We start from the raw sequence: 17156 nt of genomic DNA on the forward strand, positions 1-17156 counted from the left end.
AGTCTTATTTACCTCCCTTGCTACTGGTTAAACAGAGCTGTTTCCTTTACACTTTTTGCAAATGTTTGGGGATTTCTACATTGCCAGCAAGCTGTATAGAAGTTCGGAGAAGTTGCATTAAAACTAAACTATGTGCCAATTCTTGCGTTGAGAGGGGCATTTGCCTAATAAATCCAAATACTCTCCCATATTTTTTGGGGGGGGGGAATCTACTCATGAAGCAATAGGGGGAATTGACTGATCCCTCAAATTCAACGTTTTGAGATTTGACATAATTCCTAGTTTTCATACCTCTTCTTGTGTTGGATACAGAAAAGTAAATAGTTACCCTCCAGGATAAAAAATAATCTTGTTCCACATCAAACATTAAGCTTAGGGTTGCCACCTTAAACAGCAACAGAGCACAACGGACATTTTGCTGGGGAAATGTCACCAAGAATCTCCATCTCTGCAAGCGTTTTTAGATCCACAAGGGAGAGTCTAATAATTCCCCAAGCGAGTTTCAGGGCACGCTAGTCATTTTGCTCCCGTTTATTTTCAGCGCATGCAAATGCAATACCGTTCTCCCGCAATTCCTTCTGCGGAAGGCGAGTCTGCAAAACGCGTTTTTAAGTGGAGAGCAAAGATGCTGCACGTTGCTGCATTTCGAAACCAAAAGGTGCCTAGAAATCGCGCGCTTTGGGCCGTAAAGTCTCATTGCTAGCCGAGGGTGGGGGGGGGGGAGAGCCTCAAGAGACGAGGGAAACGCATCCAGAGGCACTTGAAAATTTATAAACCGCGCTGAGCCGCAAATCAAAACTCGGGAAGGACACGACAGAAATGGTTTTTTATCAAAAGTCTGCAATCGGCTACTTTTTTGTTTAGTTTTCTTTAATGCTGGTGGGGTTTCTGGACCACTGACAGAATTTCCGCTTGTGAAGCTTTTCCTAAGGTGGGGTTGTGAATAGCAGCAGCTGAATTTCTGCCTGTTATTAGGGCGTTAGGAGGATCCAGAAACCAAGATCATGGTCAGGAGGGGTGGGGGGGTGGACGTTGCACCCCCTCCCTAGTCTGTGTTGTGATGGGGAGAGGTCCAGAGGCGGCTGATTCTCCGACTTGCCAAAGCGTCGATTTCCAACCCCGTGAGATCCCCACCTGCATAAACAGAAACTATTGAGATCTGCCCTGCAAGACAATTACGCAGAGCGAGGTAAACCCGCCGCTGAAACCAACGGGCTGCACGAGTTCAAGGCTATAAACTGCTGAAAACCCAACTCAATTTAAAAAGACGGTGGGGTTTGCTTCGGAATAAGCAAACCAGAAACGAAGCCAGCCGACTCCCGATCCGAGGAAGGGAACTGCAAAGCCAGCAGCTCTTTAATCTGGACTTAAGGCTGCGATCCTGACAACAGGAAAATAGTCAACCCGGTTGGAGCGCAGCGGGACTTGCCGCCCAATAAAGACGCGCGGGGTTGCGCGCTAAAGTCTCGATAATATGCGGGCCTTACTTCCGAGGAAATTGGGTTGCTGGTTCTCCGACTCGTGCAGAGAGCTCGGATCGCGCCCTCTTCTCCCCCCTCCCCTCCTTTCGGCTGGGCGGCTGCGCGCTGCGCTCCTCCACCCCCTTGGAGAGCCACGTGTCCCTGCCTGGTCTTTATTGTGCTCGGGCTCCTCGCCCGCCTCCTCGCTCCATGAAGCGCGCCCAGAGCTCCAGCTTTGCACACACGCACGCGTGCACGAGGAGACAACTGAGCAAAGGCGCCGCCGCTTGTGGTTCCTCCTGCAAGCCGGATTAAGGCTGCTGATCTTATGCTCAGCAGCGCCCCACTGGACCCGCTTCTTGGTAGACCGGGGGACAGAGGTTGGGTGGCAGCGGCGCTTGAAGCCGGGCTGCTGCTGCTGCTGCTGCTGCAAGGCGCCGGGCTAAGTCTGCTGCGGAGGCGCAGGCAGGAGCTGCTGCTGCTGCTGCTGCAGGGAATCCGGTTTCCGCCTCGCCACCGGAGGAGGAGCAGCAGCAACACGGCCCAGCCCGGGGTAAGGAGCAGCGCGCGCGCGCATTTTTCCGCATTTCTCATGTCTCGAGGGAAAGGCGATGGGATGGCAGCTTAATGCAAAGCTCCCGATCCTCTCCAACCTCTCCCCCCCCCCCGACGCAGTAAGTCAACGGGTGCGGTTTTGCAATGCGCCCATTGGATAAGGCTTCCCCTGTTGAACTTTTTTTCCTGCTAAAGATTGGGGGCGGGGGGCGGTTCGTGTTGTAACGCAGAGGCGGCAAGGTGTGCGCTGAGGTTTAATTCTATTTCTGTGGCGCCCGCCCTTCAGTCTTTGAAGCCCGTTGTCATCTCTGCCGGAGAGGTCCGAGCTGCAGTTTTTTTCAATTAGTAACACATACTTCTTTTATAAACTGCCCGTGAGATTACCTGTTCCTGCTGTCATGGCTGGAAAGCCGGGCATCCTGTTCTAGAATGTTTTAATTTTGTGGTACGTCTCCGCCTGTGCCCACGCATTCATACGCACTATAACACTTCAAGGGCCTGAGCGTGTCGGTTTTCTCTGTGTTCTCCCTCTTCAGCCCCACAATAAGACGCACAAACATTCCATATATCAAACTGTTCTCAATTGTAGAGTTGGAAAGGACAATGAGGATCATCTAGTCCAACCCTTTGCAATGCAGGAATCTTTTGCCCAAACCTACAACCCTGAGATTAAGAGTCTCATGCTCTACCAACTGAGCTATACTGACTTCCATAGTTTGCGTAGTTACTGGTTTCTTTAGACCCTCACTTTCTTTCTCTTGTAGGCTCAACTGTCATCAACCTTCTGTCAGCTCGCAAGTTCCTGTTAAGTGCTTTCTGGGTTGTGGTTTTTTAAAAAATAAAAAATAATTTAAATTAACTCACAGCGACGGTATGTACCTAGGGTTTCCCCCTGGGCGTGTAGAAGCAGCTAGTTTTCTTTTAGGTGGTCCTTTGCTTCTTCCAAATTGATTGGCACTCAACCACCTGAGTGTGCTATTAGAAGGAATGATGTTGCTTTAACTGTGGCCTGTCATGTTTCCACATAAAAGTATGGTGTATTTACAGCAATGAAGACAGGAACTTGGTGGAGGTTTCTCATGTACTAACTCTTAACGTGGGCTTGAATGGGCCTTGTTCATCACTAGAGGGGAATGCCACAAGGTGCCACAAAAGTGGAGGGAACTGATGCTGAGAATATTTATTTTATTATATTATTAAATTTCTATCTTGCCCCTCCTTCTGAAGGAGCCCAGGTCTTAGTATAAAAGCTGCTCGCTTGAGCCCAGGTGACAGTTTCCGCAGTCTGCCACGGAAGGGATTTGTGGCCTTAGCCAAGTCATTCAGTATTTTTCCAGACTATTGTTCTTTCACATTTAGCTGCTACATTGGCGGGCAACCTCTGGCTTGGGGGGCAGGGGGACATATACCCCCCAGTCTGGTCTTACATGGTGACCCTTGGAATCTGACCCTCAAGTGTCTCTCTTTCTTCATTCTTGTATCCTCACTGAAAGAGTGTCAGATCTATACTTATATCTAGTATGAGAAATTGGTACAGTGGTACCTCAGGTTACAGACGCTTCACGTTACAGACTCCGCTAACCCAGAAATAGTACCTCGGGTTAAGAACTTTGCTTCAGGATGAGAACAGAAATCGCACAGCGGCGGCGGGAGGCCCCATTAGCCAAAGTGGTACCTCAGGTTAAGAAAAGTTTCAGGTTAAGAACAGACCTCCGGAACAAATTAAGTTCTTACCCTGAGGTACCACTGTATTGGCCTCTACCATCATGCAGCCCCTGACAAATGGATTACCCCTTAGGCTGTGTTCGAAATTCGCCAGGCACATTTTGCACGTGGCTATTGGCCACTTGTGACCAAGTGAAGATGCCCAGGTGTCAGGATGACACCTGACATCTCCACCATCTGGAGGTGCATTCCTGGGGATCCTCAGATCTCGACTGTTTTCACACACTAATACTACAGCCTGTAGAATTCTATCTGTTATATTTTATCTGCACAATCAAGAATGAATTTCAGGAAACAAAAAAGCCGTACTGTATTGAAAAACACAACTTTCAAGCTGTCTGCCCCCCCCCATGGCAACTAGGCAGCATTCCTTTTTTGGCAACTGTGTCCCTGTTTGAAGGAGCCATTTGGCACCTACCTTATACAGGGGTACCTCAGAGGTCCGTTCTTAACCTGAAACTGTTTTTAACCTGAAGCACCACTTTAGCTAATGGGGCCTCCCGCTGCTGCCGTGCCGCCGCCGCCGCGCAATTTCTGTTCTCATCCTGAAGCAAAGTTCTTAACCCGAGGTACTATTTCTGGGTTAGCGGAGTCTGTAGCCTGAAGCGTCTGTAACCTGAGGTACCACTGTATATCTGAGTTTCTAACACTGCCCATAGGAAATATGGCCTTTGAGAGAGAGAGAGAAATGGCCTGCTCCTGATGCAGAGGGCATTGGGCACAGCAAGAGTCCTTGACTCGGCAGATTGTGTGTGTGTGCTTGTTTCTGGGAAGCTTTGCTTCCAGGGAGTGGCGCTGAATTTCTCTTTCTGGTAGTGAGAGATTCCTAGAAGCAGGACCAATGTCCAACCCATTTTTCAGGATCGTTTTGATTAGAATAGCAGCAAGGGCAAGACTCACGTGTGCTTAGAAGTGTATAAACAGTGCATGAGCTAGTGTATGGGTAGGCAAACTAAGGCCCGGGGGCCAGATCCGGCCCAATCGCCTTCTAAATCCAGCCCGTGGATGGTCCAGGAATCAGCATGTCTTTACATGAGTAGAATGTGTCCTTTTATTTAAAATGCATCTCTGGGTTGTTTGTGGGGCATAGGAATTCATTCATATATTTTTTTCAAAATATACTCCGGCCCCCCCCCCCCCAAGGTCTGAGGGACAGTGGACCGGCCCCCTGCTGAAAAAGTTTGCTGACCCCTGGGTTGGACATTGACTAGGAAAGCACAGGCTCAATTCTCTGCTCAATCTCAAAGCTCGCTGGGTGACTTTGGACCGGCCACTATTTCTCAGGCAAACAAAGTTATTATAAGGATAATATATTTGTAAACTAATGTATGTTGCCCAGATTTCCTTGGATGGATGATGGGATACAAGTGAAATATAGAAATATTGCCGTTATGTCTTTATAATCCAAATTGTTGTCTTAAACTAAATATCAGCTAAAAGCTCCCTGGCTTTCCCCCATGGTGGTTGCGAAGAAAAACTTGATATTTCAAATAGTTTTCAAATATTTGGGCAAGCAAAAAGCAAAACCCAAATGCACCATGTCAGCAAAGAACGTTATTTTTAAGCTGATCTCATGACTTGTGACATCAGGTTACACAGATCTACCAGGCTCCTGTCAACCTCCGCTGATAAGAAGGAATTTCTTCGATAGAGAAACTGCAGCTGGAATTTGAAGGGAGGAAAGGAAGCACAATTCTGAGCATATTTGCAGAGAATTAAGGATCAGGCTGTGTGGACAGAGTCTCTCATGTGAAACTTAAAATCAGCTTTATTTTAAACCACTCTACAGTGAGAATGTGTAAGCCTGCTTTGACTACAGTATACAATTGAATTCTGTTCCACATTTAATCCTGAATGAATAGCATTTCACATATGGCGTGATTAGTGTGAAAGAAACGTAGACCGCATATTCTGTCTCCCACCTACCTTGGAGTAAGCCCCACTGAACTCATTGGGACTTGCTTCTGAGTAGGATAGGAGTTCAACTGTTACAGGTATTTGTGCCTTGATTGCCTTAAGCGTAGATGGCCTGATCTGCTATTTATTGTTGATTATTTTGATCTGTCACCGGAAGGTACCGAGCCATGGATGGAGATCTTCTGAGAAACTGGAAAATGGAGGAGTCTTCCATCTTCATGTTCTACCAGCTTCTGGAGAGATACCAATCAAAGATGGCGCAGCTTCACTTCTCTGCTAGGACTGTGTAAACTTCTGTGCCTTTCTAAGCTATTACCTTCTCCTCATGTTTCATTGCTGCTGTTATGGTTGCAATTTTATGCACTCTTACTTGGGAGTAAGTTCCTTTGGACACAGTGGCACGTATTTTTTGGGTAAACTTGCATAAGTTGGAGCTGCGTGATAACCAATAATAATACCCTCTTGATGGTACCATAATCTGCAGTCCCAAGTCGCAGGGCATCTAGAGAGGCGTTTTCGGTGCCTGCTCCGACACTATCGAACTCCATCCTTTGGGAGACTTGCCTCAGGTTGGACCACGTGTAAAGCACTTCTGAAAAATTAGAGCTGGTGAGTGGAGCACCACCATGTGGAAAGGGATCTTCCGTGATTCTGAACACGCATTGAAAATACGAACGGACAAATACAGTTTTAGGCATGTTTGTTTCAGCAAGCCTATGTGGCCTATGTAAAACGTTGATAATGTGTTTTAATCTGATATTTAGGCTATTCTTGGTTTTAATTATTGTTTTAAAATAATTGTTTTTAATGATAATACTATTTTTAAAAACTATTTTTGTAGGGTTATTTCACTAAATAATAATAAACAAATGGATTTTAATAGCAAACTAAACAAAAGAATAACAAATTGTGGACCAAGGAGTAGTCTGCAGTGTGATTTTAGCCAGATCTATATATTATTATTCTTACGAAGAATGATTATTCTTCAGAGCTGAGCAGGCCCAGAGTATGTTCACCCAGGAGTTGGGTTCCTGGATCCTAACAGCAGTCCATTTCACTCTCCGTACATCATTCACCTAGCAATGGTTAGAGTTTCAGTATAAGCTCTGAACCATCACAGCCCCGTTTCCAGAATGAAAATAGGTTATTCATGCAAGTTTCATTTTAACTGCTTTAAATGTGTTGCAATGTATTTTAACTATCTTCTTTTTAATGACTTGTGTTTTACAAGTTAAGATGGGCTATAGATATATTAAATAATAGTCACCTGCTGCGCTTGAGGAACGCATAGCTATATTGTGGCAGTTCATAATGCGGTGAATCTGCAGGATAAGGGAAAGAGATGTTAAGTATAGTGGATAGTCAGTTCCGAACAGGGCCGGCCCACCCATGAGGCAGTGTGGGCAATGGTTCCGGCCTCCAAGGAATGCCGCAGCCATGGTGACAACAATGGCTGTGGCGCACTGCTTGAAGTCCCGATCTGCCTCTACAGCGGCCTCTTGGTGAATAGGAAGCACTGTTGGTCTCCTCCCACCCTTGTTCCTGATGTAGATCTTCACTCACCCCTTCTTTTCCGATTGTGGGGGGAACCGTTTTGTGGCTCGCCTCGGGTACCAAAATGTCTTGGGCTGGCCTTGATGGTGAAGATCTCAAGGTGTTCATAATTATGTTTGCATACCAGGAAGTTCTCCAGTGTTGAGTCTTCCTGCATCTCCGACTCTTAATAGCAGAAGGCACCCCAAGCAAACGCACTACCAACCACCAGGACGTAAAATAAAATTGCAGTCCCACCCTGAAGTGGTTCATCAGCCAGGGACAGGGTAGTCAGTGGGCCACCAGCAATGCTTGCCTTGAGATGATGGGCGTCCCCAGTCATCAGTGATATCTGGCAGATTGCAGATACATATTCTGTAGTTCAGAGGCTTGGCCATCTGTCTCTCTTGTAGATTTATATAGATTAGAAATGGGCTCCATATACCTAGGGAACAAAAAAACTGTTAGCAGGTAACAGAAACTTTTAACTAATGGGATATCGTTTTCATGGCAGCTTTTATTCAGAAATTTTAGAATCTGATTGCTAGGTCTTTGCCTGCCACCAATTTTGCAATAAACAAAAAAACACTTCAGAATATGGAGCACAAACAAATTATTGAACTATTATAAATGTGCGGAAGCTGCGGTTGTGAAACATAAATTGTATGTTACAATGCCTACTCAGATATGTAGAAAGTTGGCCTGTGTTTTGATCAGGCTGTTAGCTTATTGTTGATTTTTTTATGTTTTTAACTGTTTTAGCTATTACTGATAAATTATTTATATTTATACTTGTGCTACTTTGAGTTTTTTAAAAACAATTGAGTGGTATATGAACTTTTCCGAAATAAATAACATGTTATTTTTGTTTTTGAACTGTAAGAGATTTAAGGCTGCATTCCTAAACTCCCTTGCTTAAAAGTGTTATTTGTTGAAATGGGTGGGATTTATTTTGATGAAACATACGTGCGATGGGTGTTGTTGTCAAATGTATGCCCATCCCTGCGGTCACATTCCTATATCTTAGGGTAGTAACTGAAAGAATTGCATCACCAAAGAAATGGAGCGTGTGTACTAGTTAAGAGCTGGTAAAATCGTCCTAAGAGTTTTGTGAATGCCTCTCCTAGAACACACTGTAGGATACCCCAGAGTGAGGAAGGAGAATACGGAATGATTCTGTAACCCAACCTTAATAGCCAGTTGGTGGTTTAGTAACCATATACAGTCGTACCTTGGAAGTCAAACAGAATCCGTTCCGGAAGTCTGTTCAACTTTCAAAGCGTTTGGAAACCAAAGCGCTGCTTCTGATTGGCTGCAGGAAGCTCCTGCAGCCAATCAGAAGCCCCGTCGGACATTTGGCTTCCAAAAATAGCAAACCAGGACAGTCACTTCCGGGTTTGCTGCGTTCGGGAGCAGAAACAGAAAACTCTACAGGTTTTATTTTGTGAAAGACTTTAAGTTGTATCAATAAAAGATGATATTTATAAACGGCCTGAAGTTTTCTAGACACTATTAAGAAAGTAACACAATCCCTGCTCACAGGCCACAATCTAAGACCCCATCTGCATTAAACATTTAAAACAGTATCTTAATATTTTAACCAGGGATGGCTTTCCCCCAAAGATTCCTGGGAGCTATAGTTTAAGGGCGCCGAGAGTTGTTAGGAGACCCCTATTCCCCTCTGAGCTACAATTCCTAGAGTTCCCTGAGAAGAAGGATTGGCTGTTAAATCAGCCTGGGAATTGTAGTGAAGGGGAATAGGGATCTCCTGACAGCTTTCAGGATCCTTAACAAATCATAGCTCCCAGGATTCTTTTGGGGGGAAGCCATTGCTGGTTAAAACATGATACTGCTTTAAATGTATAGTTAGTGCAGATGAGGCCTAACAGACACAATACAAAAGGAAAAACGTGTTGGGGGGGGGGGATAAGCATATGCAGGAACAAGTAAATGATTCATGCCCAATTGGGAAGGCTGGCAAAGGGGAGATATCTGGGAAAGGAAGTTGTTCCAATTGGTGCAGTGGGCTGTGCTGTTTCTCCTCATCCTCTTCTGTCCACTTCTGAATTAGTCTCAGGAGCACAGCTGCCAGTCATTGGAGGGGAAAGTACTACACATTAATCATAAACTCAGATGCAGGAAAAAAAGAGTGGAGGAAAACAACGAAGTTCCACCACACTTGGAAGACAAGGTATCCCCAATGAACAGAATGCCCTGTGCTGATTCTGCTGTTACTGGTTGCTCAGCAAAAAGCCATGCAGCATCTTGTCTTCCTTATACCATCAAGTTGCAAAGCTTTACACCAGAAGGAAGTGGGAAACTTCTTAACAGTGGGCTCTGAGCAGAGAACCAGGAATAGGCTTTAAAGTAAACGAGTGGGAACAGACTGTCATTGAGTAAATGACAACCAGTGCATGTTAGAATTTGCTGTTTGCAGTTTGCATCACCCTGCTAAGGATAAGAAGGGTTATATTGTACATCAGCTGATGTGTGCTGACTTAATATTAGGATTAGTTAATTAGTTTGTTTATAAAAATTGGTTGGCTTCTGTGTATTGATCTCTGTATAATAATGTGTCACACTTTCTGCTAGGTATCTTTTGACCTTAATAAGGTACCTTCTCTCGGTGTCTGTCTGTCTGTCTCTCTGTGTGTACACTTTACATTATTTACGTCTCAAAATGGTCTGTGGCCCACAAAAGCCTATTTCAATCTGTTTGTTACTCCTTAAAGTGCTATGGGACTTCATTGTTTTGCTGCAACTTAACAATATGGCTGCCTCACTGGAGAATGTACCTTTGTGCGAAAAGGGAATTGCCCGCTAATTTGTGCGCAATTGCTAACTTTGAATACCTTTCCGCCCCTTGTGGAATTGGAAATGGTGAGTTTGATAGCACTAGGTTAGCGCCGTGGCTATACAGATTAACCTTCCCCTACCTGGTGGCTTCCAGTTGATGTTGAACTCCCAGCTCCCACCAACTCCAAACAGAATGGCAAATTATCAGGGAAGATGGGGGCCTGGACATGAGGCCAGTTGCTCATAGATGACCGGCTGTGTCCCTGTTTAGTAGAGCCGCCATGCAGGTTCATAATACAAAATCCAACAAAAGCTTTTTCTCTTGGCTTCTGGGCAAAAGCTCTTAGCGTCTCCCTCTCCAGCTGAAATCTCACACACGCCTCTTACTCCCCCACAGTTAATGTAATTAATGTTCCTTGGCATGAACATTAACGTTCCCCCAGCATGTTCCACCCCAGCCTGACAAGAGGAGGGAATTATTCCACAAAGCCTGAAGCAATCAGTGAGAATTGCTCTGCAGGTCAGGGATAAGGATCTTGCTCCTGCAGGAGCTTTTGCAAAGTCTTGTATTCATGCTCTCCTAACAAGGTACCAAGAAGAAGCCCAGTCTGCTCATAGGAACTTCAAGATGATAGGTTGTCTGCTATCTTTGTGGCTGGGGAAAATGAAGGTGGTGGAGGGACATGTTGGTTGCTTTTGTTTTTTAAATCCTGGGGCTGCATAAAGTCTAATCTGTTGTATATTGATGCATTTAAAATTGCATGTGCTCCGCATTTATTGGAATGTTTAAATTCTTCCTTCACCTGGAGAGGTACAGGAGGTGAACATCTGTATCTGGAAAGTATCAAGCAATTCCCACCTGCCCCCCAAAAGGAAGTCTAGCCCATGGATGCAGCCTGTTGCAGCTTAAGGCAGAAACAACAGTGGGGCTGCCTAGTGCTAATCAGTAAATCTAAATTAGTGATTTGCTCTTGAGCTAAGCAATGAGATGGGGACGCGGCTGGCGCTGTGGGTTAAACCACAGAGCCTAGAACTTGCCGATCAGAAGGTCGGTGGTTCGAATCCCCGCGACAGGGTGAGCTCCCGTTGCTCGGTCCCTGCTCCTGCCAACCTAGCAGTTCAAAAGCACGTCAAAGTGCAAGTAGATAAATAGGTACCGCTCCGGCGAGAAGGTAAACGGCATTTCCGTGCGCTGCTCTGGTTCGCCAGAAGCGGCTTATTCATGCTGACCACATTACTCTGAAACTACGTTGGCTCCCTCAGCCAGTAAAGCGAGATGAGCGCCGCAACCCCAGAGTCGGTCACGACTGGACCTAATGGCCAGGGGTACCTTTACCTTTAATCAATGAAATATTTCTTTTCAAAGGCAGCAAAACTCTGTGTAGCACTTGAGTCCAGTTTCTTGGCAGGCTTCAATGCTGCAGCCAAAGTAGTCTAAGGGGTAGGTCTCAAATATGTGATTAAGGCAGCGTATCTTGAACTTTTAAAAATCTACTGCACCATCCAGTCCTCTCCTTGCTGCTGCCCCCTCTCACCCCAGCGTCAACCATCTCTTTGAAAGCTAAGTATGCAAAGATCTTGAAATGCTGCTCCAGATGCCCAAAGCTGCACACAAGAATATGTAGTTCAGGGGGAATCATAGGTGCTTTTAACGGGAATCTCTACCCATCCCCTTACTGCCTTTGGGCTCTACCCTTTAGCCTGGAAGATAGAGGTCTACCAGTAGATCGCAACCTGAGAGAACTGGGTCAAACTGATAGCTTGACCATAACAAGGTGTGTAAATTAGGCTGCTAAAACAAAGATAACTTGGTTCTCAGGGAACCAGGAGTGGAGTTTGGGGTTGGAAAGACTAGGAGCTCATTTCTGGTGCCAGAAACAAATTCCTCAGCTGAACATGTGCTGTTCTCACACAGCCACTCAAGTTCCTTCAGTCCAACTGTGTGTCTGCCTTGGCTGTTATTCTGCCACCAGGCTCTGGTTGGTGGACCTAGAATCTCTAGTAAAAACGCACCAGCAAAATTGATCATTGAAACCTTAAGTGTGTCCACCCCTGCCTAAAAGCCTGTCCTCAGTCTTGTGAGATTGGAAGTAGCAGCGAAGAGTGCATTTGAGGACATGCAGAGTGCATTTTCCTCACAACAGGCTAACCACAGCCTACTCCCTGTCTGTCAGTGGAGCCGGATGTAAGCTCAAGGATGGTAAACATTAAGCACAACAGTGGAATAAGCTGCTCTGCACAGTATGAAAGAAGGGCAAAGTCTGGGCACAGTGAGTTCGTTTGTCTGCTTGATTTCCTCTGGTTTGCAAGGTAGTTATTACTGTTTGACAAAACTCAGCTATCCAAGGAGAGGCTCTTTGTGGTTAGTATGACCTACAAGGAGGGGGAATAAACAAAACATAGTACCTAATGAGCCAGTCAAATTTACAGATATCCTTTTAAGGGGGAAATAGCCTTACAGAAAGGGACACAGGTGGCGCTGTGGGTTAAACCACAGAGCCTAGGACTTGCCGATCAGAAGGTCGGCGGTTCGAATCCCTGCGACAGGGTGAGCTCCCGTGGCTCGGTCCCTGCTCCTGCCAACCTAGCAGTTCGAAAGCACATCAAAGTGCAAGTAGATAAATAGGTACCGCTCCGGCAGGAAGGTAAACGGCGTTTCCGTGTGCTGCTCTGGTTCGCCAGAAGCGACTTAGTCATGCTGGCCACATGACCCGGAAGCTGTCTGCGGACAAACGCCAGCTCCCTCAGCCTATAGAGCGAGATGAGCGCGCAACCCCAGAGTCGGTCACAACTGGACCTAATGGTCAGGGGTCCCTTTACCTTTACTATCCTTACAGAAGTCAACCATCTTTCAAGTCCCTTGTCTAGTTTGTTGGGTACAGCTTGATGCCAAGATGAGCATTGCCTACAGAAGTATTTAGTCCCCTATAAGCAAACCAATAAATATAAGCCAAATTGTGACACGGGATTGACCATCTTGTTACAAATTTGGCTGTTTAGGCTGAAGTCCTACGTATGCTTCACCTAGGAATAAGTCCCACTGAAATCATTTGGGCTTACTTTTGAATAGACATGTATAAGATTCCACTGTTGGATTATTGTGAATGGATTTGCCCAGCATACTACCTAAGTAGAGATCACAGGTTAAGCAAAGAGGTTTAATGTTCTTTAATAGCTGGAATATTCTCTCTAGCCTCATGTTACAGCCTCCTGCTGCTGGGAGAGGCAGAGAAACAAGAGTTTGAATTTAGGTTACTGACCAAGCGATGGGAGTTCTGAGCTGGAGTCAGCCCAAACTGGGATGCAAGTAGGGGATGGTGAATAAATTGCAAGAAATGTTTTGTGGGAATCTGCTGGAAGGTTACTAGTTGAGCTGCCTTCTTTTAGGTGCCTGTTTGCTTCCAACATGCTCTTCCCCTATACTTATAACAAAGTGGCCATAAATCTCTCATAACTTGAACAAAAACTAGGCCACTCCTAAAACACTTATTTCAGTCAGGAAAGTGTCCTTTTTAGAACACGGTTAGTTGAATGCTGTCGCTAGCACCTTCTGACCTGCTCCTGCACAGGTTCCCCTCCCCCCAGAAATGCATTAGAGTAAAGATAAAACAAAAATCAAAGTCATGTAAATGTCAGCAACATTTTAAAACGAGGTGGAAGGGGGTGGTGTCTTTAAGCTCCACGATTCTTTAACATGCAGGGTTTTTATCTGCCACATGTTTCAATTTCCTTATTTTCCTTGGCTTTTCATCTTGCTTGACATAATCCAATTAAATGCCTCTTTTGTATTTGGTTGCTATAAGGGGGGGGGAGAGAACTCATTCATATTAGGCTGTCTGAGAAAATTGCAACAGGACACGCATTAGTAGAGAGAGTTTGTGGGGAGCATTAAGGGAAAACATGAAACCTCACTGCAATCTGAAGTCCATACTATTACCACAGCACCCTACCATCATCTCCCCATCATTCAGATCATGCCTTCTTAGCGATTGGGGTCAATGGTGTCTGGTCAGGTCAAGAACCAAGAAGATCTGTGGCATGGCTTTGAAGACTAAAATTGATGCTCTGTTACCTCCTTGAAATTCTTCCTCCCAGTACTTATTTATTAAACTACTTACATATATATGGTGCGCGCGTGCACACACATACACACAACCCTCAGGGTGGTATACAACATACCAGAATAAAATCAGCAAAAAGCAACCTTAAGAACAGGCGTAGGCAAACTCAGCCCTCCAGATGTTTTGGGACTACAACTCCCATCATCCCTAGCTAACAGGGCCAGTGTTCAGGGGTGGTGGGAATTGTAGTCTCAAAACATCTGGAGGGCCGAGTTTGACTATGCCTGCTTAAGAACATCAACAAAACATCAATAAACAGTGGTTGGTTAAAATGGAGAAATCCATATTGCAAAGGACTATCAAAACAATACAGTGGTACCTTGGTTTACAACCATAATCCGTTCCGGAGGTCCGGTTGTAAACCAAAACAGGTTGTAACCCAAGGCGGCTTTCGCCAATGGGGCCTCCCTCCCAAAATTGGTTGTAATCCAGAAAAAAATGGGTTGTGATCCAAAAAAAGGGACACGCACTTTTGGGTTTGACGTGGTTGTAATACAAAACGGTTGTAATCCAAAGCAGTTGCAAACCAAGGTACCCCTGTATAGCTTTCAAAAGGTGTCTGAAAGAAGGGAGAGCTGATTTCTGCCAAAACTCCACAGGCAGGGAGTTCCACAGAGCAGAGCCTGGTTCCTACCGAAGGCCATCTGAACCCCAGCAGTGTGGGGAACCAGAAGTGCTCTAGCAGGGAATCTCAGTCATTGAGGTGGGACATAAGAAATCAGATGGTCCTTAAGGTACTTTTGGCTTGGGGATTAACACAAGTACTTTGAATCTGGTCTGGTAGCAAACTGGCAAGCAGTGTAGCTCTCTCAGCAGTGGAGTAGCCTATTGCCAGGAATCTGCTCCTATGAGCAGCCTAGCCGCTGCATTTTGTGCTAGTTGAAGCTTCTGGGCCAGATAACAAGGGCAGCCCCACATAAAGCATAGTACAGTAATCAAGCCATGAGGTTACAAATGGTGGTCAGGCAGTAGTGGTTGAGGGATGGTTGCCGCTGATGTATTAGCCAGAGCTGGAAAAAGAACTGGCTGCAGAAGACACTTGAGCCTTGAGTGACAGAGGTGGATTGAGGGCTATATCCTGTACCCCTCCCAAGCGGTTCAGCGATAGAGGACACAACTTGCTGCCTGGTACCCATGGGTAGAATCATTAAGAGAGAATTAGGTGCTTATCGTAACTGACACCATGGAATCACAAGACAAAGGGCAACTTCTCTGCGGTGCTTTCTGCCCGAGGCTTGGCAGTGAGTCACAAGCACCAACCTGCCCAGGCAGTGCCGCTACGGCAATGACGTCAATGGCCTCCGTGCATTTCAAGCAGGGTGTGGCCTGAGAAGGGAAATGCTCTTTCCTGGAAGATGTGCACAATAAATGGGAGCTCTTGGCTTTTTCAGCTCATGCCAAGAGGCACTTTCTTGGTTTTGCACACAAAACAGTAGCAGGTGGGGCTGTTCTCTGCTCAGGTGCGTGGCCAACATAGTCTAGCTGAGCCCAGTTCTGCTGCCTTAAGAACAAATGAATTGGAACTGCAGGACTAACCTGGCCATGGGCACAGGGCTCAATGCAGATGTGTCACACCCGGAAGAAATAGGGGGTGTATTCCACGTTCCCTCCGTTGGCTTTGTGCTAGCTCTACTTCTCACTCATGGGCTGGACCGCTGCAAAGGTTGAAGCTCATATGATGGGATGCTTCTTTATACAAAAATTTGTTGCATGTAGCAAACTGGCACACTTGTTTTCTGTGTGATGGGGATTATTTTTTATTTTGCATTTGACCATTTGAGACTCCACTTCTGTAGCAGAGTAAACTAGCCAAGACACAGCTTTGCCATCTCTGGTGTGTCCCAGGTTGCATTCATAGAAGTTGCTCAAGCATCCTCATATTAAATTTGGAGACAGGAGCAAGGCATTGACAACTGGTTTGGCTTCATAGAGCAACAGCAACCATTCCTGCTGTGACCTAAGCCACGTTTTGGATTACTGTTATGCCTCAACCTGAGCTCATGGTGTCTCTCATTCTAAACAAACCATGTGTTGTCATGAAGGCTTGTTCTTGGCTTACCACTCATAGCTTGTGGGAGACAAATTATGAGCCAGGATTTGGGTGTGATGCTAAGCAAACCATGGCTTGATTCCCAGGAGTGTGGCAGGACCAGGGAAGGAGCAAAGCAGCCACAATTTTCTCCCTGTGCACACTTGTTTGTTCATAGTTAAAGCCATGGTTTGGCTTAGCGTTGCATTTTAAAGATTTTAGAAGCACCACCTTTCTTATTAATCTCTTGTGCTGATGACAGCCCCTACAACTCTGTTTGGCTGTCCAGTCACATGGAACATAGAGGGCTTCTGAGAGATCAAACCTGATCATTGCAGTTTCTCCGCCCTCCCCAAAATAGTTCGGAATTAGCTGATAGGGCTGTTGGAAGAAGCAGCCTATAAACCACTCAGCTTGTCATGGTCTGGGGTTCACACTGATTATGTTCAGGGGATAACAACTTGAACAGCTGCTTTTGATTTCTTCTTAATCTGTAAACATGTTTCCACAAAAGCATGACTCAAATAATCTCCCATGCTGATGGAAACTAATCCTGAGTATAAAAAAGCAAACCAAAAACCCAACACACTGCAGGCACACCTCATTGTTTTTGCGTTTACAGGCGGTAACCCAATTCTTATATTATGGGAGCAGTATGTTTCCTTCTCCTTGCACTTGATTCAATGCTGCTTCTGTCAGGGTAGTTGACACACATCTGTCTCAAGACACAATGGAGGGCACCTCTGCAGCATTGCAGCACTGAAGTGACCTCCCTGGGGCACAAGCCTAGGCAGTGTGTATGGAGGTCCTGGGATGCTCAGGAGACAAGACCTCCCCTCTCAGCCTTGGTCCAAAGGAAAGCAGAGCTATATGTTTTACACAAGCTTGGCTGCAGCAGTTGCCGGAAGGATGTGTACATGGCACCACCCAAGCATCTTAAGGACTCCACTCTGGATCTTGTAGGGTTTACTCCTTAGCTTTTTCTTCTTCTGAAGATGCCCCACAAGACAGTGGAGGCTT

At 45.8% G+C, this 17156-nt stretch overlaps 1 long non-coding RNA gene across 1 annotated transcript; it reads right to left on the reverse strand.

Moving 5' to 3' along the window:
- Positions 1-332: 332 nt before the first annotated feature.
- On the reverse strand, positions 333-2862 carry LOC310767226. The gene is made up of 2 exons (XR_014550771.1): positions 1488-2862; positions 333-1134 (listed from the first exon to the last, which is right to left on the reverse strand). It is a non-coding gene; the product is annotated as an uncharacterized lncRNA (long non-coding RNA).
- Positions 2863-17156: the final 14294 nt, after the last annotated feature.

This window comes from Podarcis filfolensis, assembly GCF_964270895.1.
Source record: "Podarcis filfolensis genome assembly, chromosome: 7".
Lineage (NCBI taxonomy): Eukaryota > Metazoa > Chordata > Lepidosauria > Squamata > Lacertidae > Podarcis > Podarcis filfolensis.